Source organism: Drosophila montana, unplaced genomic scaffold, assembly GCF_035044405.1.
Source record: "Drosophila montana isolate Dmon_TW-CO22-7 unplaced genomic scaffold, ASM3504440v1 contig_3013_1, whole genome shotgun sequence".
NCBI classification, from domain to species: domain Eukaryota; kingdom Metazoa; phylum Arthropoda; class Insecta; order Diptera; family Drosophilidae; genus Drosophila; species Drosophila montana.
The window spans coordinates 258395-277456 of NW_026997889.1; the positions used below are offsets into that span (position 1 = coordinate 258395).

Sequence of the window (19062 nt, forward strand, 5' to 3'; positions counted from 1 at the left end):
CTGGCGGCCACAAGATGCAGCCAACAACAACAAAGACAGAATTTTGCACCCGCATGCAAATTAACAGGCCGCCCATGGGCAGAGCTACTGATGCACCGCGCTCTCGCATTGTCTGTGTTCGCACACAGACACACACACTCGCAAACATAAAGTGCATATGGCAGTTGACAAAGCCTGCGGCAGTTCACTAACACACACACACACAACACACTCGCACACAGACGGGCGCGCTCGTGCTGACTGTCGCCGATTTTAACAGCCACGAGGTTTGCTTTGTTTAAAGCAAGCAACAACAAAAATAATAATAATGTAATGCGAACGCTTGCCTGTTCTAGCTGCTGTTACACTGTACAGCACTCTCTCTTTCTGTCACTTGCACGCGCTCTTTTCTCTCTCTTTCTCTTTCCGTTCTATTTATGTTTTCGGTTGTCTCTGTTGGCTTTGCAGAATGCTTTCTGCCGTCACACAACGAAACGCTCCTGCGGTCCAACAACAACTGAGCGCCGCAGCCCAAAAGAAGTGGCCGCCATGGTGATGCTGCTGCTTGTTTACCGTTGCTGTTAGTTGGACCTCTTTGGCAGCAGCAGCAGCAGCAGCTGTTGTTAAATTGCAGATGTCGCCTGTTAAGTTAACACTGCAGGCTCTCTTAAGAGAGTAACCAGCGCTGTTAAGTCCATGCAACAGCATCTGTTAACTAGCACGGTTAGCTGACATTTCATGCTTGAAGCAGCTCTAAGAGCTGATTTATTATATTTCGCATAAAATCTGATGTTTATTTTTTTATAAATTATTAAACAGTTGGGTGATATATATTTTGAAAACGTACATGATAATATTAAGTGTTAGTCATTCAATGTAAGCTAGTTTACAGACAGACATTCAAAGAAATTCAAGAAATATTGCATACATTTGAGAGCCTATTTTATAATTTATAAAACATTTTGTGCTGGCCCGTTCAATAAGCTATATAGCTTATATATCAGTTAATATAAATTCTTTATATTGCGTTTAAACGGAAATTGTTTTTGCCCAACTTTTATTTATTATCAATAATTCTTTACGCAAGTGATTCCGGCCGCCTCAGATTCATTTTATTTTTCCGAATTCCACAGTCGTTTACCGTACTTAATTTGTTAACCAAGCAGCAAAAAGAAATCCACTTGATAAATGTTAAATTCAAGAACCCTTAAGGAGAGCCAAGAATAAAAAATAAACCGCAATGTCGTAGGGCTTCCAAGTGTGGCAAGCAAACGGGCATAAAGTTGAATTCGTGTCCTCTTTCAACGCAATCAACACAAATGCTACTTAAAAATTTATTTGCGACACGCACGAGACGAACCCGTAGAGTAGGTATGGGGTGTCAAAGAGGTTGTCGGAGCGTCAGAGATACCCGCATATCCGAGACTGAAGCGTTGCAAAGCACAAACACTTAGCCAGCCCACACACACACACACACACACTCATACATATAGAGGCAAAAAAGGACAATCAACATTTTAACACTTTAGAAGCGAAGCCGTGAAATAAGCATGTGCATGTGTGTATGTGTGTGTGTATACACATGTATGAGTGTGTATTGGGGGCAGGGGCTTATAGAAGGGTTTGCTGAATGGCCGCCTGAAAAATGTGTTGCGGTCATGCATTTTTATACGTTTTTGTCTGCGACCAGGGCTAAACGTGCGGGCAAGGACAACAGGACAAAATGGACCAGGACCAGGACCAGGCCCAGGCCATGGACTAGAACCCGGACCTGAACCAGGGACATGGCCCAGGAAACAGGCAACGCACAGCAAGTGGCTGACATACAAGCACAAAAATAGCCCCATAGAAACGCTTGACATGCTCCGACTGTCAAAAGAAGAATTTTCAAAAAGTGTCACACAGCAGGGCTGAAGTCGATACCCAAGTGTGTGAGTGTGTGTGTGTGTGCTTGGCTATATGATGTATTTACTGGCCTAGCAAATAAATAAAAATCAAATATCAAACCGTAACCAAATGCAGACAATTGAAATGCTTGTGAAAGTGTGCAAAATATATCCGATTGTCTGAGTGGGATTTCAATACCAATTAGTAAGGACACACGTGAGCGTCGGCAGGACACGTAGCTCGTACAAATATTGACCCATAAAAACAAGCCAAGTTTTTAGCCAAATCTTAGTTGTTACTTTTGGTGTAACCGGGGCCGAAACTTTTCTAATCAAACACTTGCCCAGCTGACGGCGCTGAAAACTATGCTATACTCAAGTGCTGTCTGTTTGTATGCGAGTGTGAGTGTGTGTGTGTTTGTGTGCATGTCCAACTACTGCCAAAGCTCAACTTGTTTGTTTGCTTGTTGCTTCGATTGGGCAACTGCTGCAGCAACCGCACCGCCTCGCCCGGCCTCCCCCCTCCCCGCCCAAACCTTGCCTTGGTAAATGAAGCCGCTCAATTTGGCCACAGTATAGTTGCTCGAGTGCAACATGTGAGGCGTGTGGCACATACATTGAGCTGGGGCAATCCTCTAGCAACAGTAGCAGTAATACTCGGGCTGTGTGGGTGTGGGTGGTTGTGTGTGTGTGGGTGTGTGTGTAAGTGTGTGCATTAAGTGTCGTTAGCCGGGGCATGTAAATGATTGCAACGTAATGAAGCTGCACAATTTCACACTAAAATTGTTGCACCTGCACTGGTTATTATTGCCACAGCAGGGAATGCATTTAAATACCTATTAGATAATTACAAGTGCCCAATGTGCAATTGTTCGTTTAAATGCGTGTGTGTGTGTGTGTGATGTCAGATAATAAGTAAGTTAAAGCAATTAATAACTTATAGAAAGGAAGCTCGATTATAGATGTGCGTAGACGAACATATTATACATTTAAAACTGATTGTCTTTATTGACTGACTGAATGATGATCGACTAACTGATTGACAAATGACTGACTGACTGATAAATTGACTAATTGATTCGCTAGTTGACTAAATGACTGATTGATTGACTGGCTGATAGATTGACTGGCACACTGATTAACAGATTGACTCCCTGATTGACTTGCCAACTTATTAATTGGCTGATTGATTGACTGACTGATTCACTAACTCACCGATTGACTGACTCACTGATTGACTACCTGACTGACTGATTGACTCACTGGCTGATTGACTGAACGCTAGGATGGACTTTTAGGTAATTCCACCAGTAAAAGTGAAAAATTAGTGGAAAACAGCTGTATTAAACTGTTTTTACCACGCTCAATCTTACTTTCAAAAACTTTTGTAAAAATGTCGTAAGATTTCCTGGGCAGAAATGGGAACCAAAGGTTTTAAATTTACTTCGATTGCTCTTCATAGAAAGGTAATAAATAATTTCGAAAAAGTAGCAAAAAAATGTTGATAACTTTTCCGTTCTAACTCGATCTGATTTTAATCAAGTTTTTCATTTCTCAAAAATTTTGGCTTGAGCTTCTGTTGCTTCTTATTCAAAAATTCTTTAAGCACGAGCGAGAAACGAAGAAAAGAAAAAAGCACAGCTTTACTATGCTCCATTATCATTTCGCCTTTTGATTAAGCTGCATGCGAGGCCCCATCCTTGGCATGATAAATTTGATTAATTTGCAGCAGGTAATCAACGAACTTCAAAATCGCAGCCAAAGCCGCAAAGCCGCCATAAACGACACTTCATCAAGCAAAATGAATGAACAAGTTGCTGCTAGGTAACCTCAATACACACACACTTGCACTCACCCACTCACACACACAAACACACACACTCCCACACAAGAACAAGCACAGCCACAGGCTGCCTCGAAGTTTGCAAGCGGGCGGAGGCAACGGCCTTGTAAACACGTTCACAGTTATAAAAGCATATAAAATTTCCTATTTAACTTCCGGCATGTTTTACACACACACACATATAGACACACACGCACACATAGGTTCACACTCGCACACACTTAGAAGCCCCATGTCATGTACGGCTGCTGACATGGAAAGTCTAAAGAAAACATATCCGTGACAAAGTAAAGTAAACCCAAACCTGCAGGTGCAAGCAACAACAACAATACCTTTGCTAGTTGATTTTCTCAGCTTGCCTACTCTCTCTATCTCACTCTCTCTCTCTCTCTGACTTTCTCTCTCTTGCTTTGCTTGCAACTTACTTACTAACTTTGCTTTGGCTTTGTGCGCACCGCAAATGGAATAAATCGTAGCAAAGGACGACAGGAGCAAACGGCACAGAAATTGAATTCAGCTGCAGGTGGCAACAGCAACAACAGCAGCAGCCGCAGCAGCAGCAAACGCCGCAGCAGCCGCAGCGGCACCTTGAGTATGGGTCGTTGCGGCATAGCTGAGCTGACAGGATGTGCGACAGGCTCTTGAATTGAGTTTGCTGCGTGCCTTGACAGCCACAGGATTTAACATTTCCCAGTCATATATGCTGCTTTAATATTTAATAAGCTGACTTTGACTAGCAGCATCTACCTGTCGACTCCTGCTGCAATTGAAATATTATCTATGTATTTTTGCTATTTATTTCAACAGTCGAATCGGAGGAACACTCTATACTGAGAGTCTCTCAAACTGCAATCAAATGCATTCATTTGGGCTTTGTGGTTTTGTTTTTGATTTTAAATGTAAAAGAGATTTTCATTGATTTTATTGTTTCTAGCTCCAAGACTGTGAAATAATTTAACACTTTATCTAACTCGGGCAATTATGCCATATTTGTAGACTCTATTGCTATTAAAAGTCGAAAGATTTTATTTACCATAATTGCGACATTTTCTCATTTTTCTCAATGCTGCAAAAGAAGCTTTCACCAATTCATTTCCAACTAATTTTGCTAGATTCATCGTTCGTTTTGTTCGAGCGCATTCACAAAATTCCCTCTAAATGATGTGAATATGTTTCAAGGACTGTTCACCATAATAGCCCCCCCCCCCCCCCCTGACCACCCCCTCTCGCTGCTGCTGCGGCTGCGGCTGGTCTGCGACGACAACTCGCCGGCGACGTTTGTCGGGGCACGTTCGCTGGTTTTTTGGTGCTGGCTGCCAAAATTGTCGGCACATTAATCATAATTTAATGATTAGCGCAAGTTTTGTTTATTAAATATTCCAACAGTCAAGTGTTGTTGCTTTTGTTGTTGTTGTTGGCGCTGGCTGTTATTGTTATTTACGAGTGCCGATGCCACGCGTCGATTGCTGGCAACTTCAACGTAGTCATAAATTGCAATTATTTTGGCTACGCAATAAGCCAGCGCCTTTGGCCACACTCCGAATTTATGGTTGACTCTGAATAATGCAGCCAGACTGGCAAGCCATTGCAAACAGAGATCTGCAATGTGTGAAGTAATTTATAGGAAAGCAATATGTTAAATTTACTTGGGGGAAAAACGTGAAGATGAGCTAAAGCAACCTGGTTCGAATCGCAGGCTAGCAAGCATTTTAGCTGTTTAAAAAGCTACTTGCAATAAATTAAATAATAATTATGATAATATTAAAAAAATAATTATAATATTGATAATAAAGAAGAGGAGTCAAAGAAGAAGATAATGTTCTGGTAGATAGAAAACGATTGACATTTCGACCATTTATTTCTATGCAGGCCTTATGATAATATAGTCTTTTATTTTTTTGATAAACATCGACCAAGAAGAAGAAGTTTTAATAACTAAACTTTGTGCTTATGTGTTTAAATATTTGTATAACATGATCAACCAGCTATTGATATGAATTAGATATAGCTTTTTTATATTATTTGCTTAGTGAGCTTGTGAAGCTTGCTAGGATTAGGAATATCATAGGTGCAGTTGCTCTTGTCCGCAGAGGGAGACCTACTTCTCCATTGCAAAGCTCCCTTTTGTATATATATTGGCCACATATTTAAGCTTTTAATTGTTTTGAGCCATGTTCATATATTGTACGAAATAAATGAAATTGTTTATACTTTTTCAAAAGGAGAGTTATATTCAATTTTAATTAAATTTTTTTATATATATATACATAGTTTGATTTTGTTGAGGACATCTTGCAAAAAGAAGAAAGGTTTACATACAAAAACATATTTTTTTCTAAAGGCTGGTCAAGCTGAACATGAGATGTATCTGAGACCGATTTTAGCAAGAATTTATGTATATACTTTATGGCTTTGACAGTGTACACTGCTCTACATAACAAACTTTTGAACTAATTTAATATCTTCTGCAGGACCATAAAAAGAGCAATTAAAATCCAAATACAAATTCTTTTGCTTGGGCAGCGAACAATAATAAAATATTTGCCAAAAACTTTTTAAGTAGAGCAACTAATTAACTGAGATAATAACGAAATTTTATTTTATGCAAAAAGTGCCTGCTGTGCAGAACTATATAAATATATATACTATATACTAGTTAGATGAGTAAGCGCTGCCCATAAAGCGGCTATATATAGAGTAAATGTAGCAACTACTATATAGTATATATATATATATATATATATATATGTATATATAAGTGTGTGATCGCTCGACACGCAACTTGGCGCTGCAGGCAGAGCGCTTTAAAGCGATAAAATGCACACGGAGAGCAAAAGAGAACGAGAATTTGTTTTGCTCGTTGCTCAACAGATGCAAAAGTCACGAATGTCGCATGACATCAAGCAGGCGTGTGTGTGTGTGCTACTGTGTGTTTGTGTGTGTGCTAGTGTTTGTTTGACATTGGCTTGATTTGTCGCAATAGTATGGCAGAGGGGATAGTGGGTGAAGAGGGGGGCTACTCAGAACGCTCATCATTCGCAACGTTTTGCCAACTGGCCGCGGGGCAGTTAGCTAATTGATAATCAAACAGTAAACCGAGTCGGCTGACTGTACTTGACGGTCTCTGGCTGGCCAGGCGCACCGACTGTAAGGTCAGGCACAACGTTGCGTATGCGTGTTGTGCAAATAAGGCAAAGTGCTTGCGCGCAATATTGCGCATACGCAGCGTTAACAGCAACAGCAACTGCAACTGCAGCGAGCTTCTCGCTGCTGTCATATGTGAACTGCAAGTTCAAGTGCATCGCGCACACGCATTTCGCATTTATTGAGGGCAATCGCTGGCTGCCAGTCAATGTCATGGCATGGCATGGCATGGCTAGCTATACTATATCTAAATCGAAATCTGTAACTATATATATTTAGACTAACGCCCGTGTATCTTTGCCGCAAACGGCTGCTGCTTTGACCCTGGGCAACATTTAACAAATTGCAATTGGTTCAAGATCAGCTGCGCAATGCTTCGCTTTTTGGTCTCGTTGTTGTTGTTGTTGTTGTTGTTGTGTTTTGCGTGCTCTGCCACGCTCGACTGTGCGTCGGATTGTCCATTGGCAACCTTGTGACAATTGATTTTAGCTGCTCAGAGAGCGTAAACTACTTAGAAGTCAGTTTGTGGTTAGATTGCAATACGACTTAGTCATAATTTATTCTTGTACAAAATATTCTTGCCTTATCAGAGCAGACTGCTACGATTTGTACGCGGCTGCTGCTGCTGCTGCTGCTGTCCCGCATTTGAGTCATTTGAGTTGCTGCTTGGCATTGTTTTGGAAATGTGGTTGCACTTGGCTGTTAATGTGCGAGACACACTGCATCAGCATCAGCAACAGCAACAGCATCAACAATATCAGAACCAGAGCCCGTAGAAGACAACAACAGTTTGTCGATGAGTGTGCATCGAGGCTGTCAAGTTGTTGCAGCTCAACGCTGTCTCTCTCTGCCAGCTCTCCCTCTCCCTCTCTCTCTCGCATTTACTCTACCCCTATAGCTGGCTCTTTCGTTCATTGCATTTTCAGGGTCATCGCAGCCACAAATCTCAGTTAGTGCATCTAAACACATACATGTGCGATTCGTATACGTACATTCTATACTGAGAACTGATGAGACTGTTGTGCGTATAGAGTATAGCGTATAGAGTATGCTGGCCACATGGCCAAATGGGGTGTTCTGCTGACTTTGAAAAACGCTTTGAGTGACAGCCGCTTTGTTGTTCTGTTGATAAACGTTACGGTTGGCTTTTTGAATATTGATTTTCTAACTGCCTTAAAATGCTAAATGCACTTAAGCACAGTACAAAATCTACACAAAAAACTATGGGGCAACAAATATTGGCAAAATGTAAAAATAAATATCAATGAAGCAAATCATAGATAAATCAAAGCAATAAGAATCAAATAATAAATTAGAAGTAACTTAAAGTAAACTAAATAGTAAGTCAAATAATTTTTAAGAAAATATGCGAAAATTATTTCTAGTTTGTGCGAATTAAATTTCCATGTTTCATAAATAAATTAAATTTATTTAGCAACAATTTAAAATTCAAGTTAGCTAAAAATCTTTAAATTTTTTTTTTTTTGTTTTAGCTATCTTTTCAGCTGATTTAGTTGAACACTTTTTAAATTGCATATTTATTTTTGTTTGAAAACTCTTTATTACTTTTTAACTTTTCTTTGAAAATAATGTTTCGGTCTAACATTTTTGCCGCTCTTGATTTTGACATAATTTGACAGTCTTACGCTTGAAAAAATAAAACTAATATTGTACATTTCACGAACATGCCGCTGCTCGATTATAAATTGTGATTTTTCATTATTTTTTCTGCTGCCATTTACTGCAATCTAAAAAAAGAAAATCCAATTACATGAGAATTATTTTTTATGCTGTGCAACAATTCTCAGCGCTTTTTGTGCTGCTGCCGTACATGCAAATTAATGGCATACGATAATAATATATATATAAATAAATAGAATTATTTATTTTTAATGATGCCGTGAAGTCAAGTGCATAAAGTGGCGCCACAGCCTGTCGGCCATCAGTTGCAGTCAAGTTGAACTTTTAATTTCATTTTATGGCCATGTAGCACGTTTGATTAATGGCTAAGAATTCCACTCAACTCTTCTATCTGCCTTTCCCTATATACACTGTTTGCCAGAAACTTTTACGGAAATGCTATTAATTTTCATAAGTAAATGGAAATTGATGGGCGTATACTGCTCTATATAAAGGTGCATATAGAAGTGTATATAAAAGAAGCGCAATATATATCTATATATTTCTCTGCATGTATACAAAATAATGCATATTAATAGTAGGAGCAAATACTGTGTCCGATTCAGCTGACAATAGACTCTGTTAAGGGGCAGGGTAGGAGGGTGCATTGAGCAAAGTTTATGGTATTGTTAAGTGGAGCGCCCTTAAGGGGTTGAATGCATATAAATTTGAGTGCAACGGCAGCTGCTGTTGCTCAAGGACTTTGTCGAAGTGTTAAAAAACCTGAATTACTGTAGAGTTTGTAAAGTTTTTAATTAAAATGCAGCATAGCAGGGGCCACTAATTTAATTTGCAGTGGAAAGTGAAGAGTCAATAAACGAAAGCCGCTTTGAAGTGCGGCTAAAAAAATGTGTCAAAAATTTAAAAATAAGTTAACAAGGACCACATTTTTTGTGAGGAAAAAAACTTAAAGATAGAAAGAGAATAAGTCGCAAGGAGTCAACACAAGCTACAAGCTTTGATATAAATTTAAGAACTATTAAACTGCATACAACTTTAAGCCCAGTCTTAGTTTAAGCTCAACTTCTTGTTTAGTTATCTAAGTGTTAAAAGTCTAGTTATGAGGGGCTAACATGTTGCACGCCTATTGCAAGCATATCAAACATGTTCGATACCTAAGCACCGGCTGTCCGGTGTCCAGACCGAAAGCCTCAATCTGCATCATGTCCAATGCCAATCAAACATGTGCACGAACTTGACTTTCAATGTAAAGCGAACAAGGCGAAAGCGACGCTGACGTCGACGCTGGCGTCGGTGTCGCCGCTGACTCTGTGATCGTTGACGACAGCGCTGCAGCAGCAGCAACCTTGACCCGGTTCTTGAAACTGCAATGGCAACAGCAGCCGCAGCCGTCACTTGTGCAACATTGAGAGAGAGGCTGCCAAACGGGTTTGGCATTTGCCTGTGCTGCCGGCTTCGCACATACTGGAAAAGAAGAGAGTGGCCAAGCGGGAGAGCGGCAGACCGAAGCGCGGCGTCAACGTCAACGTCAACGTCGGCGCTGCGCATGCGCAAAATTTACAATGCGCGGACGATTCATATGCTCGCATATTGCCATCCCGCTTGCACTTGCAGCGCCAATTGGAATTGGTCGCTTTAGTGAATTGGCAATTAGCGCAGCGAAGCAACGCAGCGACGCGTCGTCATTTTTTATGCTCATATTTACATTGCACGCACACGCGTTATTAACTATTTTTTTTGCTGTTGTTGTTTTAATTTTTATTTTATTATTGATGTCTTAATGTGGCAGCGGCGATGGTCATCCAGTTGACCAGGCCTGGAGAGACGCACAGCTGTCCACGGGCCGGCATTGAACGTGGCTTGTTTGGCAAAACGGGGGTCTGGGGTCTGGCGACGGCGACAGCGTCAGCGACAGCGTCAGCGACTGCGACTGGGGCTGACGTCAGCTCGCATTGGCCGCCTGGCGAAGGTCGAGGTTAATTAAGTTGTCTTTGACCGTGCGCTGGCGACCTTGTTGCCGTCTCGTTTGCTTTAGCTGCTGCAGTTGCAATCTTGACATTTTGGCTCATGTCCTTCTCCCTCTCTCACTCTCTCTCTCTCTTTCTCTTGGTGTCTCTCTTTACGCATTAATGCATTATTAATTGTTGCAAATTAATGCAAACTCTACCCGAGCAGAGACAAGACAAGCGCCACTCGCAAGTTAATTGGTTTAAAATTTTATTAAAATTCAATTACTCTGCGGCTGCTGACGCCAAAAGGTTTCAACTTTGCCCTACTCCCCCTCCCCGCTCCACTTGGGGGCAGAGCAGTTTACGCTTGGCTGCCGTTGCATTCGGGCGTGGCATTTGCTTCAGTTGAACTGCCTGTACGTGGAAAACTGTTTGCCTGAATCCTCTTTAGCTCTTAGCTCGCCAATTCTCCAATTCTCCAGTTCTCAATTCCCAGTTGTCACGTTTCACCGTAGCATATTTCGTATTAAATTGTTGCTGGCAACGTGAGTCAGTTTATTTGCTGCAGTTGTTGTTGTTGTTATTGTTGTTGCTGGTTGCTGGTTGCACGAATGACAGCTTTGCAATTTAGTTGCAAATTGGCAGTGAGTGTTGTGGAAAGCGACAGGCGACAAGTTGCCGAAGGTAGCGCCAAGCGAAAGAAATCAATGTGCAACAGCGAATGTGCATAGGGTTGCCGCAACTGGCGGCAGCTGTGGGGCAGATGGCCTCTGCAAGATAGCTAAGCTAAGTACTGTTGAGTGTCGTTTCAGTGAAAAACACATGGAAAATTGTCAAGCAATCAAAACGAAAACTCTCTTGGGTCAATCTAGCTAAAGATGCAAAGCATATTGATTACAAAAGCTTTAAGTCTAAGCAATATCTAATATCTAATATCTGAAGAAGCTTTAATATTTATATATATATTTTTGTTCTGCTTTGGTAAAAGATGCGCAGATCTATAATGTAGATTTCAAGCCGTATCCTCTCTCTCTCTTTCGCAAGTAAGATGTGGCTCGGCACAATCCACACAAAAGAGTGGAAAATGGGTGGTAAACTATTTTATTAAATAATCAGCACACACAGTTATATATGGATTAAAAGTAAAGTAAAGTAAAGCTCTTCTTTAAATAATTTTTATGTCCAGAAAAAGCAGCTATATTCTCTACATTTAGCTAGTTTTCAGCTGGCATTGAATATATATATAGTAGAAATAGTTTCTGTTAGAAAGCTTAAAGCATTTATTATATGCTTGCTAAATGCTTGAGCTTGGCTCTTGGCAGAATTAAATTCTCGAAACAGGCAACAAAACACCACCACAAAAATATGCCACAAAATGGGGCAACAAGTGCGAAACCCCAAGGAGCAAGCATCAAAGAAAGCATAAAAATGCCAAAAAAAAAAACAAAAAATGAATAGGAAAAGCAGAAAATGCCTAGCTCAGCTGCTGCTGCTATTTGCTTAATTAAATGCGCAATAAGTGGGCGTGGCAGGCAGTCGAAATAATAAAAAAAAAAAAAAACTAAATACAACGGTCAAATAGCGTGCGCTTAAAATAATCAAGCGAAGGAGAAACAAAAAATTAAAATAAAAGAAAGGAAAAGCAACGAGTGGGCAAAAGTTGCTGCGCGTATTTGATTACAAAGCATTTATAAGCAGAGGATACCGGATCCGGCAAGGATAACAAGCCGGCAAAGGCCAAAGGAAGCCGCACGCGCCAACAGGCGCCCACGGAAAGCAATGAAATCAAGAAATAATAAAACGCAAAACTTGCAACACCAACACAACACAACAAGAGGACACAAAAAAAAAAGAAAGCTGGCAACAACAAGAACAACAACATATCCAGGTAAATCATTAGGGCCCAACGACTTAGCTGTAATTAATGAGCAAGTGGAACAACGCGGAGCCGCAGCGCCAAGCAAATTAACCTGAACTTCTAGGGGTCGACGAGGGGTTCACGCGGGTGTCCAACTCGAGGCAAGTTCAAGTGCAATTAAAGGCAACGTCGCATTTTTGCTTGTAATCGTCGCACTATTTGCCACATCCGCCTCATAGACGACTCGCACCTAGCCACAATCATCTATATAAAAAACTTTTACAAGTGTCATCAGGGCCTTGAAGACCAGAGCACAAAGTCTCTCTGTTAAATGCCAACACATTCAAGGCGCAAACGGTATGTGGGCCATTGTATTGAATAACTTGGCAATTTATGGTAGTTGAGTAAATATTCTGATAACAATGCGGCCTGCTTGATAACAAATAGCCTTACATCGTGCATTCATCAAACAAGTGAGAATGCGTAACACTTGTTTACATTCCCATAAAACAGCTTTAAACAGGGCTTCACGCTAAATTTATTAATAGTTATCAATTTTATCGATTGTTTATATATCTGAAAAATTTTAATATTTTTTAGGGAATTTTTAGATGTGTTCCAACAAGCTCTCAAGACAAGATAAAACAAATATTGTTCTTGAAGTGATTTAATTGCTTTAAATATGTCGTCCCTTTCGATAATTTAAAATATGCTGGATAGTATAAGCATTCTTGTTGGTGCAAAACTTCACCTTGAATGAGTATTTTGTAGTTTGGTATAGTTATCGATAACTAAGGTGTTGTGTATAACCATAAGCGCATTTTAAAAGATATTTAACTGCCTTTGTAACTTACTACCTTGAAAGCGGACTTTAAAATATATGTATTAAGTATCTTGCTTGGATATCGATAAATCTTAAATCTAGCGATAACACAACTTTTTATCGAAATTATGCTGACATCTAAAATGTATTATATTGAATAAGGTTTCAGGCAACAACAACTTTACCTCAAACGATTTTTTTAAAGGTTGTCCATTTATCGATAACAACAGCTAGTTGTCGATTAGAAACACACAGTCAGTCAACTGCCTTTATTAAATATTACATTACAAACGAGTTTTAAATATATGAAACTGGCATATTACAAGTATTTGGTATCTGGTTTAGCTATCGATAACTATCGATTACAACAATTTTTATTGCATATATGCCGATAGTTAAAGCATACCATCACGAATAGGTTTTCAGGCTTTATTACAATTAATTTTCAAACGATTTTTATTTTATTTTACCTAGTTATCGATAACTTTTCTGCTGTCGATTAACAAAAGCAGCCTTATCGTTTGCATGCAACCCTGGCATTTTGTTTCGAATAGAATATGGATTTGGGTTGCATATAAAAAGGAACTTCGAAAATGAATTAATTTATATTCCTGGCAAAATATGTCTTTCTCGGGCTATTCACATCCCCCTTTCATATACAAATACAACCCTGCCACTGCCTTTTGCTGCCCTGGCCTTTGTCTGGAATCATATTGCTGTGTGGCTGCCTGTGGGCCCTTTTGTTGTGGTGCCAAAAACTTTTGCCAGTTAATTATTAAGTAGATACACGAATTTATTGCGACTTCAGCCGCAGGCACGCCCCCATCCAATGCCGCCCCGTTTGTCTACTTTGTGTGTGTGCGTTGAGGTGTAAACGTGCGGATTAAGTGTCTTGCTGTCAGTTTGAAGAGAAAGACAGAGAGAGAGAGAGAGAGAGAGAGAGAGCAAGAGAGTGGGGCGAGGGGAGAGAGATAGAGATGTATATCAATGTATTTGGAGGTTGGATGAAATTTACGCTTCGCTTGGAACTTGGCCAGAAAACTTGGCTAATTTTGTTGCTGCTTGTTGTTCGGCTCTAGCGCTCTCAGGTGTGCATTGAAAAATTGATGAGATTTTGTGCGCTTTGGTTTAATAGAACTTTTGCCAGATACTTGAACTTTAAAGCCGAATGGCAACCAAACGAGTTAAGAGGCACACCAGACGCCAGCCAAGGACCAAAGGACCACAAGACGGATATAAAACATTATTTCCGTGGATTTACCAGCATCAGGCAAGAGTTTTTTCAGTTTAACTGCCATAAAAAAGCACGAAAATAAAACTAACAGCACGCCGAAGAATAAATACGCTCGCCTTACTTTTCGACCGATTTTAACTATATAGCATGGTATATGCTAGAGTTATGATATGTGGGGAGATAAGTTGCATCTCCTATGAGAAGCTTTAAAAAGGCAACTGCTTTGCATATAGAACAACATTTTCCATCTATTTGAACTACATAGCTATATGCTGTAGTATATTGCCCCCTGGGAAGGGTATAAAAATGCCAGCCAGCTGGCACAAAAGAAAAGCTTGCAGTCGAGCAGCAGAGCCCATAAAAAGTGCCACAAGAAGTGCACTGGATACAGACGCCCATATTCATATGCAGCAGGCAAAAACCAAAGTAGAGAAAACACACACAGTCACAAAAAAAAAGAGGGAAAGGAATATGTATGCCGGACATGAATCTATAACGAATCTGGTGGCCATATTGATTGTGTGGCAGAGGAAACGTTGCAAAGCGCAGCAAAGTATGCAATAAAAAGGGCAAAAGTGCGAGCACGGCACAGGAAATCAAACTTTGGATTGACTTTGGCAACTGCTGCTGGCACTTGAGGACATTTGCGAACAATTTCTGGACGGGGCCCGTAAGCCGATTTGTGGACACGCACACTAACACACACACACATACACACACATATACACACAGCGTCATTTGCGTTTTTAATTGAATTTCCTGGGCGGCTCACTTTTGTTGTCTAGCAACCGCATTGAAGGCAATTTAAGCGGCAGTCAAGTGAAGCACAAAAGCGTTCAACACACACACACACACACACACACACAGCCACACTACACACACACCCATGCTGTACACACACACAGCCAAATGAATATCAATGAACTGTCATAAAACAGGCGCCGGCATATGCGGCCAGATGAGCGCAGAGAGTTGAATGGGCGTGGATGCCAGAAGGGGCGGGTAGGGGTAGGGGTAGGGGTAGGGGGATGCGTGTTGACAAGAGGCGACTGCCTCTGACAGCAGGCTGACACGTAGGCAAACATTTAAGCGCCCAGTAAACAAACAAACAAACAAACGACAACAACAATAGTTCACACTTGGAACAAAGCGCTTGACATACATATGTATATAGACATTTATGGCGACCCACATACACTGAAAGAAAAAAGGCGTTCTAAAATTGTGTGCATTCAGCATAGAATTTATGCCACTTTTTGTGCTTCAAATTTCATTTACATTTTGTTTACGAATTCTTTTCAAGTAAGTATGCAATTTACTGAAAAAAATAGTTTAAGTTTCTCATTACTGGAAAAAAGTTAAGAAATAGCAAGTATGTGCAGACTTAAAATAAATAATATATACAATAGAAAACTATATTTTAGTATGTTCTTTTAAAATTTTCAAAGAAAAAAGAACTTTCTGTAAATTGAACTTTCTTCTGAGTTTAATTTCGAACTTTTACTTTTCGTTTTTGGGTTTCTTTCAATAAAGTTTGCAACATGATGGAAAAAAGCTAGCAAATACTTTTAGCAAGTATTTGCATACTTGAAATACGCCTTTGAAATATTAAATTAAAAGCTATATTAAAGTCTGCTCCTTAGAAATTTCGTCAATAATAACTTCTTGTTAACAGAACTTTGCTCTGAGTTTAATTTCAAACGTTTCTTTTTCGGTTTTGGAATTCTTTTCAATTCCAACAAATAATCAAAAAGGTTAAGAAATATTTTTAGCAAATATTTGCAGACTTCAAATAAACACAAAATATTTTACATTAAGTGATGTATTTGAGTCCGCAAAAAAAACTGAATTTTATTTGGATCTTTTATATTTGGTTTTTTGAATTTTATTCAATTAAATTGAAATTGAAACATACTAGAAAAAATCTAAGCACAATATATCTTTAATTTACAGCTATACAACTTCAAACTTGGCTAACTCTCAGCAACGTTTATTTTTTGATCCCAGTAAAACATAATTGTTTATTTTTTCGCTTAGTGTATGTACCTTTGGCTCTCATATGCATTCATTTACCTTTGTAGTGCACATACCTATACAGCTGTGAGTCCATGTTTGAGTTTGGGGTCAATTTGCGTTGTCAATGACATGTGATTTCAACTAATGACATTTTAGGCTCGCGTGTGTGCGTGCGTGCGTGTATGTGTGTGTGTGAGTGTGTGTACTCTTAACAAGATCAACAGCAGCAACAACAACAACCAACACTTAAAGCCCTTGAAAAGGCTTGAAATTTAATGAAATTTCCATGTGGACGGAAAGTAAATTTATATTTCGCATGACATGGCGTATGATTAATTTAAGCTTTGCCCCGCTCGGTTTCCGTGTCTAGTTAACTTTATCAAATTAATACATGCACACACACACAGACACACACACACACACATACACACACGCACACTCGCAAAAGTGTTGCCCAAATTGTATTTGCTTTGACATCACAACATCTTTGAGCCCTTAAATACATATACACATATTACTTCTCTTCATTTTCCCCACTTGGCTATGTTGTGTATGCATGTATGTGTAAGTGTGTGTGTGTGTGAGTCCTGTGTGAGTACTGTGTGTGTGTCTGTCTCTGTATGTATTTTTGATTAGCTATTTAAGAGTTTTGTAACTGCCTTCTGTGCGGCACAGCCAAAACATTTACGAGCCTTTTGGCCGCCGCAAAGTTTAAATTGTCGGGTCACATTCACTTTTAATGAGTTTCTGTTTATTTATTTATTTCGAATATTTATCAGGCTAAACTTACCCAAACATAAAGTGGCGCGTTCGCTGGCCTTGAACATGTCAGCTGCAAAGATATTAAGCAGAAGAAAAAAACATGAGCATAAAATATAGAAAGTATATTTTTTATATGAAAATAAATATAAATAAAGATTTTTAAATAATTTTTAAAAAATAATAAAAATATAGACAAATATTTATTATTATTTAAAAACAAGTAAATATTTAATGCTTAAATAAAAATTAATATAACAAAATTATTAAAAGTAACAATTAATTATTAATATCGTAAAGAGTTATATTATTTCCTACTCTGGTCTGGCAGCCATATAAAAACTTTAAATAGTTTACTATGCAACGATTTTTTTTTATTTTTAAACAAAGACTCAAAGTCCACGTTTTTAATGATTTTGCTAACAAATAGTCGAATAATTTTTGCTAGAAGCCGCCAGAATATATTTTAAACTTGACAACAGTCAACATACACGTCCACTTGGCGACCTGTCCTAGAGGGTGTCTTGCAGTGCACTCGGAAAATTTAAACAGTTGAAAAGTTGATTCAATCGAATCCTTTAACATATTCATTTGTCCACATGCATCTTTTGAATAATCAAAAGGCTGTGTGTCAAATCAATGCAAATTGACAAGCACTTAATGCCAATGGCCCAGATATGCTTGCTGTCATGTGTTCGTATCCTCGCTTATTGCCGCATTAAGTGCTCTATGAGCTGCACACACACACACACACATACACACAGTTACCATAACAGACAGCAGGCGATGGCAGGCTATTTGCAGCCTCTCTCGGGTGACAAACTCTTTTGACCCGAATCTAGCAGCGCAATCGTTGTATTGATTGATGAATGAATAGCAACATTCAGTTGAGTCCATTAAACAGAGGCTTAAATACATGTAAATCCCACACACACACACACAGACAGGCAAACACACACACAAAGAGCGAGAGACACATGGGCTTTGTCCTTTTTGCGGCATATACTTTGCATTTAAATTAAAGCTACAGTGGCTGCGAAAACTAATTGCCCAGGCCAGGCACTTAGCATGAGACACAACAATAAGCTGCAAAAAGTCAACTAACTGAACAACAACAATAACTGGCATAACAATAATGTTGATGATGATTTTTGGCCAGAGACCATAAACAGCCATCAGCATGCAGCATGCAGCATGCCCCCAGCAGCAGCGGCAGCAGCAGCAGCAACAACAACAGTTGACTAGCAGGGAATTGGTCTGGAGCCGTATGTACTTACAAGTGAAGGCAACAAATGTGGCCCGTCTGCCTGTACAGGCCCCAAACCATGGCTAACGATAATGGTTCTGTCTTGGCAAACAATTGCCATTGTTGTTGTTAGCCTTTGTATTTTGTCCTGGCACAACTCCCACCGTGCTGTGCGGTCTAATTAGCTGGAGGTTGTCCCTTTAAAGCAAAAAAAAAAAAAGAAGAAAAACCAAAATCGCATAAAGATGCCGCATTACGGCTAAAGCGTTAGCGTCGGCAGGACTCGGCTTGAATTTATCACGCATACGACGCGTTGCCAAAATGCCGCTTAGATTGCCAGCAAGAATCAGCATGCCAAATGGCTGCCACAAGACACGCCCACAACAACAACCACAGTTACAACGACGACAGCCAACAACGATAACTAAATATGTAATTTGGGCATTAAGAGCGCGCTTGGCAGGCATAAAATAACCTTGATTAGAAACTGAAATGCGCGCCTGCCAAAATATACATATATACATGTTTATGTATGCAACATGGTGGCAGGCGGGCCGAGCTCTGATGGTATCTTGGCTAAAACGAGCTGGCATTTGGTCGCCAACGCCACGTGGCCACATATATCAGAGGACCCGAGCCTGAAACGACTTTGCCCCCGTACAACATATATCAGCGTGCACCTGT

General features: G+C 39.8%; 1 protein-coding gene across 8 annotated transcripts in view; it reads right to left on the reverse strand.

The window, feature by feature from the left end:
• LOC135430473 (serine-rich adhesin for platelets) overlaps positions 1–19062 on the reverse strand; it is a 48461-nt gene that overhangs the window by 16135 nt on the left and 13264 nt on the right. For all 8 annotated transcript variants that reach the window (XM_064685151.1, XM_064685148.1, XM_064685149.1 and 5 more), the window contains one exon: positions 17164–17205. The gene's annotated coding sequence lies outside the window, so the exon portion shown is untranslated. The remainder of the gene's footprint in view (positions 1–17163; positions 17206–19062) is intronic.